Source organism: Elaeis guineensis, chromosome 6, assembly GCF_000442705.2.
Source record: "Elaeis guineensis isolate ETL-2024a chromosome 6, EG11, whole genome shotgun sequence".
NCBI classification, from domain to species: domain Eukaryota; kingdom Viridiplantae; phylum Streptophyta; class Magnoliopsida; order Arecales; family Arecaceae; genus Elaeis; species Elaeis guineensis.
Genome location: NC_025998.2, coordinates 61248461 through 61256535, shown reverse-complemented (window position 1 = coordinate 61256535; position 8075 = coordinate 61248461).

Genomic DNA, 8075 nt, shown 5'->3' with positions numbered 1-8075 from the left:
ATCATTTCCTTAGGGTAGATGTGTCTTGAGTCTATGGTGTGGAGACACCAGAGCGAGAGTACAGATATTCATTGAGAATGAGAGTACTGAGCATCATCATATCGAGCAGTCATAAGAAGTCTACTTTCTCATCGATGACTAGCTCGATGCTGCAGTTGTGTATCTAGTTCTTTGATCTGAGGTACATCGATAGTTCACCTTGAGTGTGTTATAGTTTGACTACATCATAACTCAGTCTCCTAGCCATTTGGAACTCTGAGGTGTATGTTGGCTGTAGCATATTCATTGTAGGAACTAGGTCGCACCAAGATGGGATCTATCAACCTCGATAGAAGAGAGGAGTAGTCCTATGGTGATCAAAAGATCGAGTCCTTAAGCCCATGGCCATAGCAGAGTGAAATAATGAAAAAGTATTTTCCATTAGGATTTCACATCGGACTCGAATCGATCGATTGATTCATATGACTGATGTTGGGTTTGATGAGTTCACCTTAACCCTAATTCAGTCGGGACTCATGATAGAGGAACTCAATCACACAGGTAGCTGCACCGAGAGGTTCATCTTCAGTTCTGATGGGTTACCACCACATACTGCTAGGTGTCACTGGTGGATTTTGAGAGCAATTAGAATGATATTGATGATCGATCTGAATCAGAAGAGTTCTGGTCCATCGAAAGGAGTTTCGATGATATCGATGATGAGATCACGACATGTCTTATTATCATACAGAATTGAACCTAACTAGATCACACAAACAAGGGTTAGGATGTGGATGTCATCAATTGGGCTAACCCAATTGATTTGGATAAGATCTAATTAGGTTTAAGAAAATCGTGCTAGCACATGACTGAGCCTAACTTTCTCCTCATGTAATCTTTTCTGTCTCTACTGAGCCAAATGTGACTTGACTCATCCAGAGAATCTTGGAAAAGTTTCTCTTAGTCTAAATGAAGCTTGTCAAGCTCAGAAAAAGCTTGTCTTAATTCATGAGATGAATTTAAGACAAGCACCTGCTAATTCCTGTCACCTGCCAATTTCATTTTAGAACATTTGTCAAAAGTTGACATATGGGTCTTAAATTGAAGGCCACTTGGCAAGAACTTATTGGAGAATTTTTGTGGAGCCAAACCACATCAAATTGGGTGCCATAATCAAATTATGGCACGAGCTCAATTGGATTAAGTGGGTGCCCCATGTGGATAAGGTTGGAGAGTCTTGATAAGATTGGACTCTTTGGTGCCAAACTCTCTTTGTCCTTATCCATTGTTGGTGCCAATTTTGAGATAGAGACTTGGGTTCTTATCTGATGTGATCAAATGATATCAAGCAACCAATCAAAATTTTTCCAAAATTTATTGAAATTTTTTGATTGGTTGAATGATGTGGCACTGCACAGCATACAGGGTCTATATAAACCCTTCTGCGCCTAGGGTTTTAGGCAGAAGTTGTTTTATGCACCAAACCCAATAGCTGCCACCCCCTCTCTTCTTCTCCACATCCTCCCTACTCTCCTATCTCCCCTCTTCATGTCCAAGGAGTTGGACGTTCATCTGGTGCAAGGAAAAGGCATGGTGACGCCTGGAACAGGAAGGCTACAGGACATCTTCGACAGGCTGCCGCTCCAACTTCAGAAGGAGTTCTAAAGTACTTCCAAATTAGATAGTGATCTGATTTTTGGAGCATAGATTCAAGAGGAGAAGATGTTCTAGGTCCTATATAAGTGGATACCGGTAGAGGCCAGGTGCTTGCGTGGCTACATCAGAACCTCGGGCTGTGCTGAGATCATCTACAGGGTAATCAGATTACCCTTGAGGTATGTCTATACTTCTCATATTTTTAAAATTAATTTTAGATTTTAAATATTAGATAATAAAATTAGATCTAACAGATATTAGATCTGAAATAGCGTAGGATAAAATTTTTAAATTATTCTATCCCAGATTTGATGAAATCTGAAAGATCCTACAAAGGAAAAAGGCGGTTTTTTCTTCATTTGGGTGCCTCTTTCTTGTTAGTTTTTAACATCTAGTAGTAGCACATAGCAAGGAAAAACTCTAGAGAAGAGAAAAAGAAGAAGATCAAGGAGAAAGATCAAGTGTTGATTGTGATCCAAACTTCATTCAGATTCAGCAGGCTGAATTTTGGAGAACCAAAGTTCAGATTAAAGAAGATTGCTCCAAACAGATCTCGAGTAGATACTTGTAGAGGTCAGACACTTGTGCAGCTATGAGAGAGTCTCTTCTCTTTCAGATCCAGTTTTGAAGAAAGAAATTATGAAACAAGTATGTAATTTGATCACAATCTAAATTTCAGCATATATCAATTTCAGCATATGAAATAGATCATGTGCTTTTATATTTTTATGCATATAAAATTAAAATTAAAATTATTTTAATCTTATTATTTACTGTGGTATTTAAAAAATAAAGTTTTCAAAATACATATGCATGCATCAAATCTCAATATCCAACAGTGGTATCAGAGCCATGGGTTTTTATTTACTGAATTTTAATATACATATTTTTGAAAAGATTTCAAAATTAATTTTACTAGAAACTATGTCCTAAAAGCCAATCGTCAACCTATTGACAGTTGAGCAACCTTGTATTGTAATTGATTTGTTAATAAATAAAATATATTTTTAATATTTTCATCATAAGTTTTCATCTTCTAATGAACTCCATTGTTATGATGAAATCCTTAGGACTATTTAGGTTTGATAAAGAGAGAATTTACCGATTAGTCCTTAAAACTGTTCACGATCAAATGATAGATTGTTAATAAGGACGACAGCTTCTATCGAGCATAAATCGCTGTAGGCCATATGGGTTGGTTGTCCTCTTAACCAAGGAGTATGGAGACACTGGTATGGCATACAGGTGAGATGTAAGGGTACATTATCATTGAACGTGACTAACTCCAAAGCATTCTGTTATCAAAAATATCTCTGATGGGATATAGGTATAAGTGTCCCTTAGACCTGAGATCACCTCAATGACTTGCAAGCAACTCACTGTGCTTTGGTACTGGACTAACTGAATTTCTAATTCAATGACAGAAGGCTTCTGGGCATAGTCAAGTACTTATAAAGTTAGAGTGTGATCAAGATGGGATTGACCACTCCAAGAGTTGGAGAAGAATGAGTTGCTATATTTCAATTTAACAAAATCTTGGCTAGGATAATCCATCAAATAGATTTAATATTTTGAAATATAATGTAGACAACCTGATCAGAGTTGATAGTTAAACTCTGAGATGTCCTATGAGTATTTTAGTCAAAGTGATTAATTATATGAAAACTATATCCGCATGGGTTCTAAGGATGTTGTTCTACACATTCGACCTATCCGACCGTCGGGTATCATTGCTAGATGGTCACTTTGATTAGTATAAAAATTTATTTCTATGTTATCAGCTTAGTTCAGACCTATGAGGTCACATACATTTGAGTTCATGATCTGATTAGATGGTGGATCAACGATTAAGAATCATTCTAGGGTTACATGATCAATACGATTGACATTTAACCTAGTACAAGTGTTGCAGGAGGATCGATTAGCAATTTGATTGCTAATTGGCTTAATTTGATTAAGCCAATAGGCTGAGATTAAGTCTAATTGAATATAATTTAATTAGATTTAGTTTGAGCTTGATTGGATCAAGTTCAATTGATTTATTGGATAAGCCAAATGCAAGGAAAAACTAGTCCTAGTTCAATTAGGACTTGGGTCAACCTAATTTTTAATTTGATTAAAAATTAAATCAGATTTAAATCTAATTTAATCTGATTAAATTATATTTTTAATTGGGTTAATACTTATTTTAATTGGGTTGATTTGGTTTTGGTTTGATTTGGTTTGAGAAACCAAATTTGAACAAGTCATAGATTGAACCCTAGTAAGACTAGGATTCCACCTTGTGCCACCTTAGCCCCCCACGCCCACTCTCTCTTATTTTGTGTGACAAAACCTTCTCTCCCAGGCCTTCACATATGCCCAATTCTTTTCACTCTTTCTCTCTTATATGGAATGTGGTTGTGGACCAAGTCAAAGTAGGAATTAGTTTTGATTTTAAATTCTATGAGATAGAATTTTAGGAAACCAAAACTCTTTCCTTATGGCACTGATTTTACCCAATTTTTTTTTGAGATTTTTGTGGCTTTTATGGCACATATTGTGCATTCTTTTCTGGTGATCTATGGTTGAAAAAGAAGGAAGGGGCACCCAAGAGTTGGGCATCACTTGTCTTGCCCTGTTTGGATTTTCCTTGACTAGGAATTTGACCTAGACAAGGATTCTTCATATCTCATTATTTAAGATGAATTTATTCTTTATATTTTCATAAGTTATAGAGCATTGAGAAACCTTTTTGGCATGTAAAAATTAGGGAGAAAGAGTGTTAAGGCATAGAGATTTAATAGACACAAAATTAGGTGTCTAGGTGAGAGCAAAGAGAAGAAGAAGAGGGTCTTCTTCTAGGGTTGCTGTGTTCACCTCTTCCCTTCCTCTATCTGTGAGTTTTCTAAGAGTATCTCACATTTAAAACTTCTCCTACTTTTTATCTTTAGAAGAGTCCAAATCAAGAAGAAGGAGATATCTGATCGACCATCGAAGAAGGATCAGTGCAGTACTAGCATACTATGCTGATTTCCTGGACTAGAGCTTCTGATCGTGATTCGTGGACTCATGTGGATGACTCCTAGAGGCTAGACATATGTGTGGCTTGCAACATCATCCTGAAGTCCGGATCAAAAATGTTAGAATATCTAACTTGCAAGGTAATAGATCTGATCTATTATATTTTACATACATTAAATGTAGTATAGAAACATGTTGATATGATCAATATATAGTTCTTGCTCTTTATATTTTAATTTTTGATTTAAAACCATATAATAATTATGTAATAAAATTTTAAATCTAGAGATTCTCTAGTTTTATAAGATAAATTTTGATTTATTTTAGTCTTTCACTGTCTGATCTTGAAAAAGTTTTAAGATCTAACCCTGAAACCCTAGATCTAGTTCCTTCAATTGGTATCAGATCTTAGGTTGTTTATTACATGATTATTTATACATACTTAAATTATTTTTTAGATTAGATCTAATTTATAATCTGATTGTTAAATCTAAAATTAAAATTTTTAGATCAATCATGAACTGTAGGTTGTCCTGCTGTAAGGTTTATCCCTTACAGTGCAAAGATTGTCTTAGTTTGTGTAGATCTATCTTTAATCATAAATTTGTTAGATATGATCTAGATTAAATTTATGATTTACTAGATTTAAAAGATATTTAAATCTAAAATAAAATCTCTTTGTTAATAATTTCCACGTAAAGAACCATCATATATTTTTTTGAGAAATTTGTGCAGTTTAAAGTTGAAATTGTTCCAATTATATGAACCTGTTTAGATTAGATCTAAAGTAGTTTCATACTTATTTCACTTGCATTTTGGTTATGAATCAAACATGCAACTTGGTTGGTAAAAACTATATTGTAAAAATATTTTATAAATATAAAAATTATTTTTAAAAAGTCGAACCCCAACCCTCAGTCCAAAACTTAATTGAGAATTGAGAAGTTGTTTGATTAGGTTCTAGGATTGTGAATTGAAGAACCTAAAAAACAAACCATAACACATTAGGTTAATGGGTTAGTGGGAATTAGGTCCATTAATTTGGTTAGACCTAAGGTTAGATTAAAGATGGACTTAATTAGAGAATTGACTAAATCTAATCAATTATTATCTTAGATTAGGTCAAGGATTCTCTAGATCAATTACAATAGTTGTAGTTGGTCAAGTCCCTGTCTTCAACGAGAATCAAATGGACTTGATTTTTGGCTAAGCGGTCTAGCACGAACTGTTAGGTTGATTTAATCGAAACTAATTAAACCAGTTGGTATCTAAGGTAAATCAGATCGGTGATTTTTAATTGGCAATCTACTTACCTGGCCATTTCTGATAGTGTCTAAGGCAAGCTTTGGCAGACCCCCCACCGATCGAACTTATCTGGCCTCTTGATGAAATTATATTTTGATCGGATTACTTGACTATTCGAGCTGACCCATGTCAGCTAGGTAAATCAGTGTGACTGATTTAGGTGCTCTTAGACCAGCCCTTTTAATGGTCTCCCTTAAGCTGACTTGGTAAGCCAGTTGGAGGATCAAGATAAGCTGATCCATCTGACCTCCTCTTCTAAATCAATTAAGTCTTCTATAATTATTAGATCCTTACAATGAAATAGTTATGGTGATAACTAGATCATTGCCTCCTATTAAGTGGATGATAATGGGTCCATCAGTTGGATAAACATTGGAGGCCCAAAGGCCAGGTGCTTATCGACTAATGGAATTGTCATTCATAATATGATTTCTTGACTGCATCTTTCTAAATGGTGGTTAGATTAGCCAACCAAAGTTGGGCCTAATCATTCATTGGTTAGATGGGCCAAGTATGGTCATGTTAATGGTTAGACCTAACCAGACCTTTTCAGTGGAGGCCAAAGCCTACTGATTAGGGACTGGGGAAAAATTAAAATTATTAAAAATTATTTAGAAAAATAATTGGTTATGAACCTACCCTTAGATGTACACGGGTTGGCCAACCAAAGTTGGGCTTGTGTGTAGTCTAAGTGGATTCTAGTACCCACTAAGGAATTAGGGTAATTCCTTGAATTGGAGGTAGAGGCTACCAATTCGAATAAAATAGTGGGAGAAATCTGATGACTAAAGTCTAAATCTTTAGGTTTAATGAATCAATTACTAATTAGGTTATGGTTTTCTTTTGTGCTGATATGGCTACTTCCCTATTGCTCCGATCGTTGTTAGACAATGATAATTTGGTAGGAACCAACTTCGGTTGCTGGTACTGAAAGTTGAAGATAGTCCTGGAGCATGAACGGATCCTATATGTGATAATGGATCTTGCACCTGAAGAGCCAGCTGCCAATGCATGTGGAACAGTCAGAGATACTTACCAGAAGTGGCTCAATGATCGGACCATGGTGCGCTGCATCATACTGGCTGCCATGAGCAACGAGTTCAGTTGCAAATTTGAGACGGCTCAGCCAAAGGACATGCTTCAAGTGTTGGAGGATGCCTTTGGCACACCCGATGATGCGGAGAGGCACAAGACTAGTTGTACCATCTTCAATGCCAAATTGCGAGATGGTGCCTCTATCATTGATCATGTATTGTACATGATCAAGCTGATGGAGCGTTTGAGCAAGCTCGACTTTTTCTTGCATGAGCAGCTTGGAAAAGATGCAATACTGAACTCACTGCCCAAGTCTTATCTCTCATTCCTCACTCATTATAGAATGACAATGCCTGAAGTAAACTACCACGGGTTACTGGGGTTGCTTCAGAACTTTGAGAAGGATCACCAACTGCATAAGGAGTCGGTGAACTTAGTGGGAGGTTCGTCTTCTAGTTCTCTACCCTTTGAGAAAGGGAAGAAGAATAAGAAGAAGAAAGTGAAGAAGGTGCGAGTTCAGATTAGGACATCAGTGCAGGGCCAGACCAGAAAGATCAAACCCGATAAGAGTCAAGCGAATGCTTCTTTTATAAGAAGAGGAGATATTGAAAGAGGAACTGTCCTCAGTACATTATCTCCCTGGACTCAAACAGGTAGAAAAAGAAGCAAGCTGTTGCTGGGTAAGGTATTTATATGATAACTCATTGTAATTTCTCTATTTGTGATATAACTGATTGGGTATTGTATACCGATAGCCCTTACCATATTTGCAATGCATTGCAGGGGTTGCAGGTCAGTAGGAGATTCGAGTAAGGTGAGAGGTTCCTGAACATTGGAGATGGAATATCAGTTCCAATTCTAGCATTAGAAATCTTGAAACTTGTATTTGAGTCCCATACCGTTGTTCTTAATGATTGTCATTTTTGTCCCAGTTTCTTTTTAAATATTATTTTGTAGGCCTTCTGGCCAAAAATGATTATAAAATTTTAATAAAGAAATAAGTTTGTAATATCATTATGAATGGTGTTACTATTTTTTGTGGATATTTGAATAATGGTGTGTATATGTTATCACAACCTATTAACATAGTCTATTCT